The sequence below is a fragment of the Antechinus flavipes genome, chromosome 3 (genome assembly GCF_016432865.1).
Source record: "Antechinus flavipes isolate AdamAnt ecotype Samford, QLD, Australia chromosome 3, AdamAnt_v2, whole genome shotgun sequence".
Lineage (NCBI taxonomy): Eukaryota > Metazoa > Chordata > Mammalia > Dasyuromorphia > Dasyuridae > Antechinus > Antechinus flavipes.
The window spans coordinates 602644577-602663523 of NC_067400.1; the positions used below are offsets into that span (position 1 = coordinate 602644577).

The following is an 18947-nucleotide window of genomic DNA, read 5'->3' on the forward strand; positions in this document are numbered from 1 at the left end:
TTCCTATTACTGCTCCTTAACTATCTTGCAACCCTAGAGAAGCCTCTGACCCTGAGGCACTACTTTTATAATCAGTGACTGCCTGGAAAATGATTTCAAGAGGGACCCCCAAAACACTCCATTCAGTTCTCTGTACTTTACTTTCTCTTTCCTGATGGCTGTCTCTCTTCTCTCCTCACTACTCTTCCTTTCCCTGCCTCCATCCTACTTTTTGACTCCTCTATATATGCTATACTCCTCCATTAGAATTTAAACTCCTTATACAATATAGGCATTTTCTTGCTTGCTTTTATTTGTAACCTCAGTGCTTAGGCCAGTATCTGGAACATAATGAGTACTTAATAAATATTCTATCCATCCATACATCCATCCAAATGTCTATCCATCTATCTCTTTTATATATCTTCCTTTCTCCCTCTCCTTTTTACTCTTCCTTTTATTCTCCCTCTTCCTGTTCCTTTTCTTTTCCCTATCCCTGTCCCTATTCCTCTCCCTAGTCCTGTCCTTATCCCTGTCCTTCTCTCTCTTCTTGTCCCTCTCCCTCTTCCTTTCCCTCCCATATTCTCTCCTTTTCCCTCTCCCTGTCCTTCTCCCTGTCCTTCTAACTGTCCATCTCTTTGTCCCTGTCTCTTTCCCTCTCCATCTCTCTCCCCCTCCCTTCCTCTCTCCCTCCAAACTTCTGGACCACAAAATCCTGGATTATGAAATAAGGATTGAGGGAGACTGAAGAAAACTCCTAAGAGTCCACAAATCCAAAAAATATGCCAAGTATAGCCATTTCAATCTTAATTTAGTTCCAAGAAAGTATGCACCATGACCCAGTATAATAAATAAAAAATATAACTTTGTATAGACTGAATAAATAATGCAGCTTTCCTAGGAATGTGTGGTTTACTACCCCCCTCCCCCCAAAAAAAAATCACACACACACAGACTCTGGAAATAGTGAAAGGCACAGGAGAGTGCTGGGCTTGAAGTTAGGAAGACCTCAGTTCATTTCTTTGACACTTTGTAGTAATATGTCCTTAAACCAGTCTTTTAACTTTTGTGTATCTTATGGTTCTTGAAATTCATCTCTTCTAAGTCCAAATGTAATAGACTATTTGCCACAAAACACAAACTTGAATAAAAAAAAAAATGCCAGACTTCGATTTCTCTGCCAGGAAATTGATGTGCTACAATTTCATTTAAGAAAAAAAAAAAAAAAGAGAGAGAGAAAAACCCACAGCATTCCCATCCCATACAAATTTTCTCTCTGTGGCATGGTTATAAAGTGGAAGGAAGGCTCCGGTCTTCTATTTGCCATATGGTTACTTATTCCATGTGCATGGGTACTTCGGTTATACTTCATCAGATGGGAAACACTATCCAAACAATTCATTTGGATGCATTGCTCATCACAGCAGAAGACCATTAAGATCTGAAATGGGGACACATAATTTAGGCTGAATAAAGTAAATTAAACATCTGATTTGGAAATATGTTGCTGAAATGGAGTCAATCATAAATTAAGAGTCCACCAAAGCTCAGATTGCCAATGCCAGCTGAATTGAAGAAATACGACCAATTGGACCAATTGGATGGCCATAGAAGGAAAGACAGCATTCAAGTAAATTTTTTGTGGGCTTGGGAATTAAATTACTTCATTATATGAAAATGAAAAAATAACCCAGCCAAGGCCAATTCGACATGTGATCATATTATGACAGGAATGTGTTGGTTTGTGTTTAACAACCAGCTTTTTTAGAAAACATTAATGCTTGCTCCATTATTTTCTTAAGTCTAAACAATAAAATAATAAATCAAGTATTGGTTTGTAGTGATTTCTAAGATGGAACTACTATCAGCAAAAATTTAACACTCCAATCTCAGAAACCTGCAGAAGCTGGCTCTAGCTCCAGATGGCTTCAGCACACACCGAGGTGGGCAGGGGCATTGTGAACTTCTTTACGCTCTTCTCATCACAGCATACATTTCATTTCCTTCATACACCAACATTTATTTAGTCATTCCTTAAAAAAGAGATATAATATTCTTCTCTAAAATATAATCTTCTCTGGGAGCAGGTTTCTTGGGGGCTTCTGGAGGCAGTCTTAGTTTCAGTTCAATAATCACAAGTGCAGCCAGGGATTAAAGTCCAAATCCTTTATTGTTTCCTTCCTTGGGCTGGGTTAGCTGTAAAGGGTTGAATCTCTGAGCAGATGCACTTGGGTAACTGAGCACTTAAGGCTAATTACCAATTGGACAATACTCTATTAACATTTGCTTGGAAAATGGCTTATAGAAAGATTTGGAGGAGGGATAAAAGGGTGGAGTAGGACAAGCGAGGGTGACACCCGGGCGGTAGAAGAAAGAGGAGATTCCTGTGTCTACTCTCTCTCCTCTCCCTTCAACAAAGAATAAAGATCAAGGACATTTGCTTATTTTGACTCCTGCTGCTTTTAAAGTATCCAGGGTGCTAACTCGGTCTTCACAGTTAGCTTTCTTAGAGGCCTATCTCTCTCCTTGGTTCCAAGAGCTCTTGCCACTAATCCTTTGCCTCTCCCAGCTTCAGCCTCCAGCCAGCACAAAGGTGGAAGATGGAATGAATCTGTCTCCGATTCTGAGAGTGGGCTTGTGTTTCTGGCCCTGAGAGCTTCTTGCTTATATGCTGTGCACTGAGTATGCATCAATCATTATATCATTAGGAAACCATTGTTTGTTGTAGGATTAAATCAATTCTAAACTAGATTAACTATTGTCTCTTCAATTCCACTTAGTACCTTGTTTCAAGTTCTGGCCCATAACATCTCCTTGTAGGATCAGCTCAATCATACTGAACCATGCTAAATTAGATAATTATTGTCTATCAATTCCACTGTCTTAGTACCTTATGAGAATCTTAATAAAGAGGTGGTCATTTTTGCTATCACAAAAAGTATTGCTACCAATATTTTTAATATGAATGAGATTTTTCTGTTTTTGGTCTGCTATGTTATACACTTAATTGTAATATTACTGAGTCAAAGAGTTTATACAGTTTAATAGTTTCTGATATCTTTCCTCTTTTTTCAGATTATTTCCTTGGACTCGTTCTACATTACAGATAAACTAGCTCAAAAATTTATTTTTGATTTTAACACACTCTCATTTCCCACCTCCTTACATTTGTCCAAGCTGACTCCCATGTTTAAATGGACTCACTCCTTGTCACCTCCTATTGCAGTAATTTTTTATTCTGAGTTTCATCTTATTAAGAGGGAGATCTATGAGGCAGGAGTAAGGAGGGAGTATATTCCAGGTGTAAAAGATGGTCAGTATAAAGGTCCAGAGACAGAGAATTGCATTTAGAGGCCATTTCTTTTGTATCCTGTCTAGAAGATCCTACTTTAATACTACATCTTATCTATACCCCACCTTTCATCAGACATTTTTAGGGAAATTTGGTCTCTTTTGAGAATATTCAAGCTTCTTTTGTTTCTCAAGCCTTAATATCCCTTTCTCCCTGGCTCTTTTACTAGAAAAAATAAACATAAATAAGGCAATTCAACCTGAATTCTCTCTTCTCTCATTCTTTTTATTTCAAAATCTCTTAAAATCACCTCCCATTCTCTGCTCTTTTCTTATAGTTTCTGAAAAAGAAAGGGTCCTTCTTGCCAAGATCAAGTGAACATAATTCTCTAGGTGGGATGATCAGGGTAATGTCAAAGAGGGCTATGGATTATGTCATTGGATAAATGATTCCTTTTGGAATAAAGACTTAATGGTTTTGCATAGCCATCACATTTTTTATGTACTCATATTGTTTACAAATAAAAGGAGATTGTATTAATCTCCAAAATCTCTTTAAATTCTAAATCCTCTGATTCTAGGAAATGAAGATTCTGTTATGTCCCCAAGACTGGCTACAGGAGAAGTGAGGCAGCACAATAGGTAGAGTTCTAGATTTGAAATCATGAAGACTCATATTCCTGAGTTTAAATCTGACCACAGACACATATTAGTGTGACTGTGAGGAAGTCACTTAGCCTGTTGACTTCAGTTTTCCTCATCTGTAAAATGAGATGGAGAAGGAAATGGCAGACCATTCTAGGATCTTTGCCAAGAAAATTTCAAATGGAGTCATGAAGAGTCAGACATAACTTATTTCAAAGATTAGTTACCCATCATCCTGCTTTGGGTCCTCATCAAATCTTTCCTAGATTTTTATAATAGGTTTTAAGTCTCCTTGCCTCAAGTATTTCCTCACTACAGTTCATTTACAAACAGTTGTCAAAATGACTCTTTTAAGTGGAGACTGAGATCAACAAGGTCTCTCTCTTTGTCTCTCTGTCTCTCTCTTTGTCTCTCTCTGTCTCTCTATCCATAATCTATATAGTCTATAGATAGACGTGTGTGTGTGTGTGTGTGTGTGTGTGTGTGTGTGTGTGTACAGGATCTCTGAGGCTCTCTAGTTTAACTTCCTCATTTTACAAATGAAGAAACTGAGACCCAAGAAGATTGATACTAATTTTAGAGTCAGAGGGGCCTCGGATGTCATTCAATACAACTCCCTAATTTTATACAGTGGAAAATGAGGCTCAGAGAGGTTAAACAAAATGTGTCCCCCATAAGCCAGGTTGGAACCTTTCAAGTGAAGAGTTCAAAGTTGTCCTGGGTCTGGGATGCTCCCGGAAACTTCTTTAGAGTATGAACCATGGAGAAAATAGAGAGGAATGAACTTCTTGATTTGTTTAGTCATTTTCCAGTTATGTTGGACTTTTCATGGCCCAATTTAATTAAATTTGATAGTGAAGTTGGGAAATTTTGGTTTGAAAATATTGATTTACCACTGATGGCTCAAAAAGGAAAAAAAAAATTAAAATACATATTTCACTTGGATTTGGAAATGTATGAATAAAAAAGAAACTAAGATCCAAGGAAGTGAAAGTCCTCCAGGAAATAAGTGAAAGAATCAGGATTTTATGTCACCTCCCCTGATTTATTTTAGCACACTACTGTTGATTTAGGTTGAGATGAAACTCTACTAGAGATCTCATTTTTGTTTGGAAAGATTAATTTTATCTTTCATTTTTATACTTGAGAAAATTGATTTTTGGAATCTAAGTATATGGCTTTGAATTGATTTCTACTAAAGTCCATGATAGTTGTCAGGCCAATATTGCAGTCTGTAGAGATTTGGGGGGGGATCCTGCTTTATATATCCATTATGTGAGATAATCTCCTATTCCCAGCTCTGTCATCTGCAAATGCTTACCATGCTAAGTTGACTATAGACAAATGAATGTCTAAGAGAAGAAATAAATAAATAAATTTTGACAAAGGAGGAAGGGGAAGGAATTGGGAATAATTTTGAGCATCAAAAACTTTTTGGACATTCACACCCACCCAATATATCAAAACAGCACTTCTAGCTCCCCACCCTTGAACCAGTTTTTGTTGTTGTTGTTGTTGTTGGTTTTTTTATTTATTTATTTTTGTTGTTGTTGTTATTTTTAAGTCTGGTTCCACAAACAGCTATAATAATAAAGGGAATGGTTTAAAAATAATTTTAAAACCTAGGAAGAGTTACATGAAATAATTCAAAGTGAGTGAGCAGAACCAGGAGAACATTGTCTATAGTATCAGCAATGCTACACAGTGATCATCTGTGAATAATTTAGCCATTCTTAACAATACAATGAAATAATAGAATTCCAAAGGACTTGTGATGAAAAATACTATCTATCTCTGGAGAAAATAACTGATGGAGTCTAAATATAGATCACAGGATGCTTTTATTTCTTACTTTATTTTTCTTATTCTGGAGGAGGCAGTATGTGTTTTCTTTTGTATTATCTAAATATATATAATGTTATCTTGCATATCTCTGTACATGTATAATTTATATCAAAATACTTGCCTTCTCAAAGAAGGAGGAGGAGAGAAAAGGAAAGAGGAGATAATTTGGAAGTCAAAATAAAAAAAAAAAAGAAATGTAAAAAAATGTTTTTACATGTTACTAAGAAAAAATAAATTAAAACTTGTCTGGGAATCACAATCATAACAATATCTATTTTTATTGTATTCATATTTAAAAGGTCTTTTTTTTTCACAAATATTTCTGAGGTGAGTTAGAAATGTAGAAGCAGGAAAGATCTCTCAGGCTCTCTAGTTTAATTTCCTCATTTTACAAATGAGGAAACTGAGACCCAAAAAGATTGATACTAATTTTAGAGTCAGAAGGGTCTCAGATGTCATTCAATACAACTTGCTCATTTTCCCCTTGGTAAAATGAGGCTCAGAGAGGTTAAAATGCTTGAAGTCATGTATCTAGGAAGGATCATATCCAGGAAAATCACCAGCATTTTCATGTTCATTTACAATTCCAACATTCTTTCCACTAGGCAACACTGTTTTTGGCAACAAGATGCTCTGTTCCAGATTCAAAGTATATTTGGAGATGGGAAAATGTTACTTAGACAGAGACAGAAAGAGAGAAAAAGAGAGTGAGGATGGTGAGGGAGAGAGAGACAGAGAGAGGACGAGAGAGAGAAAACGAGACAGAGAGGGAAAGAGAAAGAGAGAGAAAGTGAGATAAAGAGAGACACAGAGAAAGAGAGAGAGAGAAAGAGAGAGAGAGAGAGAGAGAGAGAGAGAGAGAGAGAGAGAGAGAGAGAGAGAGAGAGACAGACAGAGAGAGAGAAACAGACACAGAGACAAAAACAAAGAGACAGAGAGAGACAGAAAAGCACCTACCATTTGAAGAGGTTGTTTTCTTCCTTTTCTTTTTTCTAACAGGTATAAATTTTAACAGACCTTTACTGTCCCTACATCCTGTCCCCTGGACATCTATCATGGTGGAGGGGGGAGTAATATTCAGTCCACATGGATGGTCTGTGATCATCCTCCTTTGTTCATCAACAGACCTCCCACAGTCCTTCCCTGATTTAAGCTCTGGAGGCCTGGGGTTGGAAGAGGTAGTGAGGGCTTTCTTTTATCTTTTCTATGTCTGTTGAAAGCCCTTCTCCTGCGAGCATAGCCCGCCATCCATTTTAAACAATTTCTGAAAGACATCATGTAGCTGGCTGGCCTGTTAACTGGACCATTGATCAGCTAATATTAAAAACCTCTCATTGTTATGCACTACCAGCTTGCCAGTAATAAAAGTCCCTCCTGGAGCACGAGGTGGAGTAAAACATGAAGAATTTAGTATAGAATGAGAGAGAAATGTGACGGAATCATAAATATTCCACTAATATAATCTACAGCTACTTTCCAGATAGGGCCCAGGTCTCTCCAAGCCTCTCATACACTATATTTTAGATTTTTTTCATCCCTATAAAGTTCGATTTGTATTCAGAATGACTTAGTCTTTTTTTCATTTTTTTCCAGAGGCATTAACTGTATGAAAGATTCCTTTGAAAAAGAAGGGCTCTCCAGAATTTGCTAAGGAGCCATGTGTTTCCTGGCAGGTTTTCTCTATTACTTTTTAGTAAATGATGACCTCTTATTGCTAGGAAAAGAAAATAGGCTGGGAGATTCTCTCCCCAAAATCTGATCCCATATCTCCCAGTCAAATAAAACTTCTTTTGAAATATGGCCTAGATGTTGACTGATCAGATGCTGCCTCACTTAGAATACACAATTGTGAATGGAGGTTCACAGACAGAATAATAATAGTACCTATAGCACTTGCTATGTTCCAGGCAATTTCTAAGTGTCTTACAATTTTTATCGAATTTGATGATCACAACAGCCTTGCAAGGTAAGTGATATTAACTTCCTTTTATGGATAAGGAAACTGAAACAAAAAAGATCTTGAGGGATGTGGCCGGGGTGACACAGCTAGTAAGTGTCTGAGAATAGATTTGGACTCAGTTCTTCCTGATTCTAAGCCTGATACTCTATCCACTGTGCCACCCAGTTATCCCTAGGATAAGGGTGAAGATCTAATGAAGGAACTCTACTTCTGAAGTATTTTCTCCAAAATTTGGACAGCTCCCTTTCTCTCCTAGAAAACTTTGGCCCTGATCACCTCTGTTTGTCTCTTGTTTTGAGACTGCTCCTTCTATCCACTATTTCAGGAAAAGTCAGAGCCATATTTCATTTCTGACCTGATTATCTGGCCATTTCTTGCATCCTCTCACTAGACTTTAAAGTACCTTTTTCTTCCTTTGCCTCCTCTACTACACAAATTATGGAACCATGAAGCATGATCCAATTAATTTTGCCTTTGTTCTTGGATGGAGCCTGCCAATCTATCCACAATACCTATAACTTTCCACACCAAAAGCCTCCTCTGGGACCATCTTACCAGCATTTTCCCTTTGAGCATTGTATAACTCTTCCTCTATCGGAGCTTTTTCACACTAAAAAAAAAAGTATATTTCTGTCTTGTTTTTACATCTATAGCTTTTAGCATTGGGCTTTATCAGTCATAAAAACTTAACAACTGCTTTTTCATTCATCCTTTCATGCATTCACACATGCGTATATGTGAGTGTGTAATGGATTCAGTACGAAATTATGGGAAAAAAGCAAAGGATTTACAATAAAAAGTGCTTAGATTGAATTCTGAGTGGATTACATCCTACCAATTGTCATTGTTCCAGTTATATGACCTCTCTTGGACTCATTTCATTCATCAATAAAATCAGAGTATTGAACTAGATGTCCTCTGAAGTGTCTTCTTTGCTCTAACTATAATTCTGTGATTACTCAAGTTAAAATGAATGGGAGAATGATGTCATCCCCTTTGACCTTTTTGTCTTTGTCCCAGTGCGTCCCATGCCAGGAATTCTCTCCCTCCTTGCTTCCTCCTTTTGAAATTCTAGTTTTTATTAACTCAGCTCAAATGTCATCCAGTACATGGTTTCTTTAGTGACTCTTCATTTTTAGCATCCTCCAAAAGTTACTTGATATTTACTATGTTTATATTTTGTATTGACTTAACTGTATACATGGGGTCTCTCCCTAGTAGACCATAAGTTCTATAAGAGAAAGGAACATTTGTTTTATGTTTTCTTGTAGAATGTAGAACAATGTTTTATCCACATTAAACCCTTGGGTCTCCTGACAACTTTGTTTTTTGATCTCTAACAGGATTTTTGTTTTGTTTTGGGTTTGGGTTTGTTTGTTGTTGTTGTTTTATGGAGTCAGAATTCTGGGACTTGGGTTTTGAATTTTGTAGAAAGCAAAAGTCCTGGAGTAGGGAGAGAAGAAAAAAAAAAAAAAACCCTCAAAACCCTGAAGGCATTATTAAGCCTTCCATAACCTTCTTCCCCACAGACATACAGATACATAATCAGGCACCAAGAAAGGCCTATTTCTGTCCTTAATTTCCAGAAACCAATCCTTTTCTTTTTGTTGGCTCTGGTTGCAGTCCAGTCTCCCATCACTTTCTGCTTAAACTGTTATAACATATCCCTTGCTGGTCTGGACTCCCATCATTGTGTCTTTTCCCCCTGTATCAATCCATCTTAAGCGAAGTGACATGATAAAGCATTAACACTAGCACAAGTTTATCAAAGATTGACAAGGCAGCCACCTTGGTAAGGTCTTGAGAGAAAACAAGACAAAAAAGAGAAAGGAAAGAAAGCAGTAGGGGGATGTGACACTGATAAGGATCCCTCAGAGAACTCATGCCAAGGTGTTAATGATTTAGTTTAACAGGAATGAAAAAGCCAAGAATCTCGAGCAGGGGGAAAAGAAAGGAGAGAAGAGAATGTAGTATTGGAAATGGAACATTGAAAATGGAATTAGCTTGGAGTTGGAATTCAGAAACATAATGTCCTATCATGTGATCTTGGGCAAGTCACTTAACCCAGACTTTAGTTTTTTGGCATTCAGTACATTCCAATTTTATCTTACAAAAGCAAGTTTTATCACTTTGCAAAGAGTTTGGATAGACCTAGATTCAGCACCCTGATGGAAGAGCTTTGATTTCATCATCCTAATGATAGCTTTCTCTATTCCTGAGAATGTCCTAGTCTCTGCTTCATATATGAGAGCTACTCTTGGTGGACCCTGATCAACAATAACAGCATAAAAGACTCATAGATGTCTTTGAGAGCAGCACTGTCTCAAAATTACTTTGTCTACATGTTTTAGATGTTTTTTTAAAGTTCCCTTGAGAAGAGGGGCAGTACCATTTTGGTCTTTATATCAATATGTCTGGTACAGAGGCACAGTGAGGAGCCCCTGAGTAAGGAGACTCTCTTAATCAATACAGATAGATGAATAACCATTTTTTCAATTTAGACACTTGCTCAGTTGTTTGCATCTCTGAACAGTTAAGCAACTTTCCCAGATCTTGAAATGTCAATATATATCAAAGGTAGGATTTCAGTGTAGTTCTTCCTGGTTCTGAGGCTGATTTTTTTTATCCAATGAGTCACATTGTTTAGGCTGCATGAAACATATATGGTTAGTAAGTGATTGTTGAACTAATTAACTCTCTAAATGTAAATCTACAAAACAAAGTAATGACTCTTCCATGGGAAGCATTTTTTAGGTAAATTGCTAGAAAAAGAATCAACTTATACAACAATAAAAATGGATTTGTTGGGGAAGTGTCTCCAAAATTTATGAAAGAACTAGGTATCTACTTGATGTTTCTTGCACATTTATTCTAGTATTACCAGAAGGAGGCAGCTTGCTTTCCTCTCTTTTAAAACCTTTGGCTACCATCATGGGCTTCTTCTAAGAGCTTGTGATTTTCTCACTGAGGTGACTGTAATTTACCAGTGGAGAACTGTTCTGTCTATAAACATGGAGCCCACATATAATTAATATATGTTTACATATATACATACATACACATAATACGTACATACATATGCATGTGAATATAGTCACATATATATGTATAATATATACATTAAATATGCTGCATATATACATATATATATATATATATATATATATATATACACATATGCATTTAAGATTTCAACTGAAGGCTTCAAATAGCAATGGCCAAAACTTTATTTTCTCCAATTACTCTGGGACATTTAGGGTAGGAAGTACAAGTATTGTTTGAAAGAAATCAGAAGTTTAAGGGAGGAGCCATGGTGGAGGAGAAAAGTCAGGAGGTAATGTGAATTCTTTCCAGTTTCTCTCAGAAACTACATTAAATCCAACTTCTAAATTGATTCTGGAGTGACAGAACCTACAAAAAAGATGGAGTGAAACAATTTTCTAGCTCAAAATAACTCAGAAGGAATTCAAGAAAGTCTGTCTTTATTTGGGTAAAAGGGAGGACTGCCCAGCATAGACAGTGTTTGGGTAAGCCAGAAAGAGGTTCTTAATTACAGCACAGATCAGCAACTAAAGTTCAAGGGTCTTATATCAGAAAGCCAATGGGATAGTAAACCAGTTGTGAGGGTCTGCAGCCTTCAGCAGAAGACAAAGTGCCATCCTCAGAAGCATGATTAGGCCACCCAAATGCAGTCAAAAAGCTACCAGCACCTGAGGCCTGGTCCCCAAAACAAGAAACTTGGGTCAGTGACTTCTTTGGCCCAGAAACAGAGCTCAACTTTAAAAGTAATGAAGTAGGCTAAAAAAGAATGAAAAATAAAAGAGCTAAAATCATAGAAAGCCACTATTGTGACAGGAAGATCAAAATGCAAACTCACAAGAAGATAACAAAGTCAAAATGCCTACACATGCAGTTTCAGATGAAAATATGAATTAGCCTCAAGTCTCAGAAATCTTGGAAGAACTCAAAAAGAATTTTAAAGATCAAATAAAAAAGGTAGAAGAAAAATTTGAAAAATAAATGAGTTATGCAAGAAAAAGTCAACAAGGTACAGCTTGTTCAGAACACCTCTGAGCTGCTTCCCTTGCACCTACTTGCTCCTCCTCCACCACTCCCCAGTCTTGTTAACAGAGAAAGTTCTTAACCCCAAAGCTGAAGTGAACTGGGCCCAGTTGGCATTGGCCATGAACATCAGCACTACCCTGAGGGTTACAAGATATGCTAACGACCAACCTAGATCCCATGTGTCTCAGCATAAGAGACATCAAATTCATTAAAAATGCAAATGTGCTATTATACAAAATGAAAATTCACTACCCAACAGACTCTTTGATTGTAAATGTAGCTACAACCCAAGATGACATTACTGATGATGGCCTTATTTCAAATGTTCTTATACTTGGAGAGCTGCTGAAGTAGGTAGATCTCTATATCTCTGAAAGTCTGCACCTTCAAATAATAACAGTATATATTCAAATAATAACAATAATAACAAATAATACTTTAAAGTTGCCAAGATTAAGGCATTTTGAGTCTTGGAAGCAAGGAGAGAAAGAAATCTTCATCAATGTGGTTAGAATGTCCTGGCACAAGTAAATGTTGACCTGTCCAATGTGCCTAGTGGTAGATTCAATTTTGGCCATTTAAAAAACAGGTGAACCTGTTGATCTTTTCATAGTAGAGATCATGAAGATGAAACATGAATCTGAAACTGACACAACGTTGATCAAACTAGTTTTGGATCATGATGTCTGACATCTGATATGAAGAAAAGAATAGAAGATACATTATTAAATACAATATATCACTAGAAGAGGAAAAAAAACAGAAACATTTATAATAAAGTGTGAAGGAGAGAGACAAAAGCAAAAAGGAATTTCATTGAAAATAGAGTAAAGAAAATAGTAGAACTGAAGAAAAAAGTATATAGTGATTCAGAAAAAAAGATTTATTGTTATTAATCAAAAGGGAATTGACCCATTTTCTTTAGATGCTCTTACAAAAGAAGCCCTTCTCAAAGCAAAAAGAAATAATATGGAGAGGGTGATTTTTCCATGTAGTGAGATGGCTATGAATTCTTTGGACAACCTAAATTCTGACTTTTAGGGCATACAGGACTCATCTATGAATGCAGACTTAAAGAAAATATTAATTCACCTGCATTTTTATATATTATCAACAAAGTCTAGCAGCAAGAGATATAAAGAAAAAAAATTATATTAAAAAACTGTAGCTATGTATACAATATTGTGTTTAATTTATACTTTAACATATTTAACATATATTGGTCAACCTGCCATCTGGGGGAGAGGGTGGGGGGAAGGAGGGGAAAAATTAGAACAAAAGGTTTGGCAAATGTCAAAATTACCCATGCATATAATTTGTAAATAAAAAGCTATAATTAAAAAAAAAAAATCTGGAAATAATATAAAGTATTTGGAAGTTTACCTGCTAAGGCAAAGTCAGGAATTATATGAACACAATTACTGAGAACTTTTCATGCAAATAAAGTAAAATCTAACCAATTGGAAAAATATCAAGTGCTCATGGGTAAACCTAGTGAATATACTAGAAAATGTCAATACTACCTAAATTAATCTACTTATTCAGTGCCATATCAATCAAACTCCAAGAAATTATTTTATAGATCTAGGGAAAATAATAACAAAGTTCAGCTAGAAAAACAAAAGGTCAGGAATTAATGAAAAAAAAAAATGCAAATGAAGGTGACCTAGCTGTCATTAAAACCATTTGCTACTGATTAAGAAATACTGTATTCAATCAGTAGAATAGGTTAGGTTAACAAGGCATAGTCAATTACTATAGTAATCTAGTGTTTGACAAAATCAAAGACCCCATCTTTTGGAATAAGAACTCACTGTTTGACAAAAACTGCTGGGAAAATTGAAAAAAAAAAAAGTATAGCAGAAACTAGGCATTGATCCACACTTAATACCATATATCAAGATAAGGTTGAAAGGGTTTCATGATTTAAAGAGTGATATTATAAGCAATCAGAAGAACAAAGAAAAGTTTAGCTCTCAGATCTGTGGAGAAGGAAGGAACTTATGTCCAAAGAAGAACTGGAGTACATTATTAAATACAAAATGGATATATTATATTATATTATAGTAAGTTAAAAAAAGTGTACAAACAAAACCAATGCAGAAAAGATTAAAAGGGAAGCAATAAACTAAGAAAAAAATTGGTTTCTGATAAAGGCCTCATTTTTAAAATATATAGAGAATTGAGTCAAATTTATAAGAATTCAAGCCATTTTCTAATTGAAAAATGGTGAAAAGATATGGACAATTTTCAGATGAAGAAATTGAAACCATTTCTAGTCATATGAAAATTTGCTCTAAATAACTATTGATCAAAGAAATGCAAATTAAGACAACTCTGAGGTACCACTACACACCTCTGAGATTGGCTAAGATGACAAGTAAAGATAATGATGAATGTTGGAGGGAATGTGGGAAAACTGGGACACTAATACTTCATTGGTGGATTTGTGAAATGATCCAACCATTCTGGACAGCAATTTGGAACTATGCCAAAAGGGCTATCAAACTGTGCATATCCTTTGATCCAGCAATATCTCTACTGGGCTTATATCCCAAAGAGACCTTAAAGGAGGGAAAGGGACCCACATGTGCAAAAAAAAGTTTGTGGTAGGCAGGAGAACAAGGAGAACATGGATACACAGCAACAACAGCATTATATGAAGATTGATGTCTCTTTTCAACAATGAGATGATTGAAGACAGTTCCAAAGATCTTGTAATGAAGATACTCATCTACACCCAGAGAGAGGGCTGTGGGAACTGAGTGTGGATCACAAGATAACATTCTCACTCTTTTTGATGTTGTTTGCTTGCATTTTGTTTTCTTTCTTATTTTTTTTTCCTTTTTGATTTGATTGTTCTTGTGCAACACAATAATTGTATAAATATGCATACATATATTGCATTTAAAATATTTAATATATATTGGACTCCTTGACATCTAGAGTAAGGGGGAGAGGAAAGATGGGGCAAAATTTGGAATACAAAGTTTTTCAAATGTCAATGTTGAAAAATTATCCATATATAAGTTTTGAAAATAAAAAACTTTAATAAAAATAACACAGAATAAGTTCTAGGTGGCCAGGATAACAATAAATCATAATTTTAATGATGAAAAAAAAGAAAAAGAAAATAGCTGCATGTATCCTGGGGCCAATGTAGTGGAAGTTGTCATCATTAAAGCTCTCATTAAAAATAAACCTTTTTTGGAATGCAAGCTTTTACTGATTACTGCCCTTTATTCCCAAGGTTCTCCCTCAGACCTCTGATTTTTATCAGACAACAACTTGTAGGTGTTGATTTAGAGAGGTGAATGCATTATTGTGGCTGAAGTGATAACTATTGTGTCAAGAAGTAGCTATTTCACATTTGCACTGTGATTGCCACAGTATTTTCTCAAATTGATGAGATCATGCAAATTACCCTCATATCTTAGAATCAGTAAGCAAAATAGTCAATGAAAGAATCCACTGATTACCTCCTGAAAGAATATTGTAGTCAAATTCCAGAATTATCAGATCAAAGGGAAAATAAATATCAAGGGCCATATTAACATTACATAGGACTTATCACTTCCTACATTAAAGAATTCAAGGGCTTGAACTATGAATTCTGGAAGAAAAAAAAAAAAAAACAACTTGGACTACAAGCAAGAATCAATTGGCCAGAAAAAAAAAAATAGCATAATCATTTAGGGGGAAAGAAGGTCACTCAATCAAATAGGGGACTTTCAAACTTTTCTTACAAAATGACTAGAGATAAACAGAAAAAAAAAAAATTAACTTGTATGCCAGACTTAAGAGAAATGTATAAAGGTAAACAAAAAAGAAAAAGAAAAAAAAAAAAAAAACACACACACATTATCCAATAAGGTTAAAGTGTTTCCATCTCTATATGTGAAGGTGACACTTGTAATTCTTGAGAATTGTACCTCTATTTGGGCAGTTAGGATTATAATAAATAAAAGGGTATGCATATTGTTTGACTTTGATGTGATAGCATTAAAAAAGCATTGTATTTAGAGAATAAGGGTTGGCCGAGGGTGTAAATTACATCACCTGGAGAGATACAAAAGATCTATTACAGTAGAAGGAAGGGAGGGAGGCAATGAGCATTATTTGAACCTTACATTTATCTGATTTGACTCAGAATAACATACTAATTTATTTAGGTATAGAAGTTTTTTCTTACTCTATAGGGAAGTGAGAGGGAAAAGCATAAAGAAAAGGGAAGAGTGGGGTGCCATCATAAGGGCAAAGGTAGGAGAAAGGGAGAATAAGAAAGCAAATGTGGCTGATAGAAGGGAGAATAGATTGAGGAGGTGATGGTCAGAAGCAAAATGTTGTGAGGAAGAAGAGGGTGAAAGGAAAGACAAAAGTAAATATGAGAAGTAGGAATGGAAATGCACAGTAATTATGATTATGAATGTGAAAAAGATGAACTCTCACATAAAATGGAAGCAAGTAGCTGATTGTATTAAAAACCAAACACATTTGAAGCTGTGATGCACAAATAGTAAAGATAAAGGATGAAGCAGAAAAAATATGCTTCAGCTTAAGTTTAAAAAAAGTTAGCAATTCTGATCTCAAAGCAAAAACAAAATAGATATACATCTTGCTGAAAGGTACCATAAAAAATGAAGTACTATGCTAAAGACAATACTAAACATAAGTGCACTAAGTGACAGAACATCCAAATTCTTAGTTAAGATAGTATCATCATATCATCTACAAAGAGTGATAGTTGTATTTCCTCATGGATTAATCTAATTCCTTCAATTTCCTTTCTTCTTTATAAAACTAACATTTCCAGTACAACACTGAATAATAGTGGGGATGATAGACATCTTTGTTTTACCCCTGATATTATTAGGAGAATTTCTAGCTTATGAGAATTTTATATAAAACCAGAATCCTACAATGTTGTCTACAACACACACATTTGAAGCAGAAAGATACACAAAGAGTAAAGGTAAAGTATAAAGCACAATACATTAGCTTTATCTGAAGTAAAAATAAAATAGTTAGCAATTCCTATCTCAGACAAAGCAAAAGCAAAAATAGATCTAATTGAAAAAGAAATAAAAAGATGGAAACTACATTTTTCCAAAAAGGTACCATGGACAATGGAGTACTAAACTAAAAACAATACTAAACATGAATGCACCAAGCGACAGAGCATCCAAATTCTTAGTTAAGCGAGTTACTTGAATAAATAGAGAGCAAAACTATACTAGTGGGAAACCTCAACCTCCCCCTCCCAAAACTAAATAAATTTAATCCAAAATAAATAAGAAGAAAGTTAAGAAGATGAATAGAATTTTACAAGAAATAGATATGATAGAAACCTGGAGAAAACTGAAAGGGGATGGAAAGAAATATTGTTTTGTTTTATTTTTTTCTTAGTGATACATGACACCTAAATAAAAATTGACCATTTCATGACATAAAAACCTCACAACCATGTGCAAAAAGGCAGACATATCAAATGCATCCTTTTCAGGTCACAATGACCTGTTAAAGTGATATATGATAAAGGTCCATGGAAAAATAAATTTAGAAATTAATTGGAATGAAATAATATAATCCTAAAGAATGTGTCAAACATTAAATCATAAAAACAATCAACAATTTCATCAAAGAGAATGACAACAATGAATCAACACACCAAAATTTAGGGAATGCAGCCAAAGCAATAATTAGGGGATTTTTTATGTCTCATTTTACTTGAGAAGAATAGAGAAAGATCATATAAGTCAATTGGCCATGCAACTGAAAAAGCCAGAAAAAAAAAAAAAAACAACTTAAATATCCTTAATTAAATACCATGTTAGAAATTCTGAAAATGAAAGGTGAGATTAATGAAACTAAAAGTAAGAAAACTATTGAATTATTAGGGGAATAGAACAATAAAATAAATAAGCTTTTGGTTAGTAAGATTTCAAAAATAAGAAAGACAAAAACAGTTTACCAGCATCAGAAATGAAAATGAATTCACCACCAAATGAAAAGAAAATTAAAGCAATTCTTAAGAGCTATTTTGCCCTACTGTATGTCAACAAATCTCAGAATTTGAGTGAAATGAATGGATATTTGCAAAAACATAAATTGTTCAGATTAACAGAAAAAATCAACAGAAGAATTAAACAATAATTAAATTAAACAAAAGAATTAAATTAACAAATATAATTAATTAACCTCATTTTAGAAAAAGAAACATGAAAGTCATCAATGAACTACTTAAGAAAAAAATCTTCAGGGCTAGATGAATTTATAAATGAGTTCTACCAAACATTTAAACAATTAATTACAATACTATGCAAATTATTTGGAAAAACAGGGAAGAAGGAGTGCTATCAAATTCTTCTTATGACACAAATATGATGCTTCCTAAATCAAGAAGAGACAAAACAGAAAAAGAAAATTATAGATCAATTTTTCTAAATGGATATCAATGTAAAAAATTCTAAATGAAATACAAAGAAATTACATCAATTTATCACAGGCATCATACAGTATGATCAAGTAGGAATTATACAAAAAATGTAATATTAAGAAAACTATCAGTATAATTAATCATATAACTAATAAAACTAATAGAAATAATATGATGATCTCAATAGATACCGATTAAGCTTTTGACAAATACATTACCCATTCCTATTAAAAAAAAAATAGAACACTAGAAAGCAGAAGAGTAAATTGAATTTTCTTTTAATTGATAACAGCATCTACCTACACCATTAGCAAAAATTACACATAATAGGAATAAGGTAGAAACTTTCCTAATAACATCAGGAGTAAAACCAGGATGTCCATCATCCCCATTATTATTCAACATTGTACTAGAAATTTTGGTTTTATAAATAAGGAAGGAAAAAAAAAAAGAAATTGAAGGAATTAGACAAAGCAATGAAGAAACACAATCACTTTGCAGATAATATGATGGCATATTTAGAAAATTAAAAAAAACTATTTAAATAATAATTTAATCAAAATTGCAAAATATACAATGAAACCATGTAAATTATCAACATTTCTACATATATGCACAAAGTCTAGTAGTAAAAGATAAAGAAAATCCACTTAAGATAACTGTAAACAATTAGAAATATTGAGACAAATCCAGAAATTATGTGAATACAATTAGAAAGTTTTTACA

At 34.5% G+C, this 18947-nt stretch overlaps 1 pseudogene; it reads left to right on the plus strand.

The window, feature by feature from the left end:
- Nucleotides 1–7704: 7704 nt before the first annotated feature.
- LOC127557539 (T-complex protein 1 subunit zeta-like) overlaps nucleotides 7705–18947 on the plus strand; it is a 39390-nt pseudogene continuing 28147 nt past the window's right edge.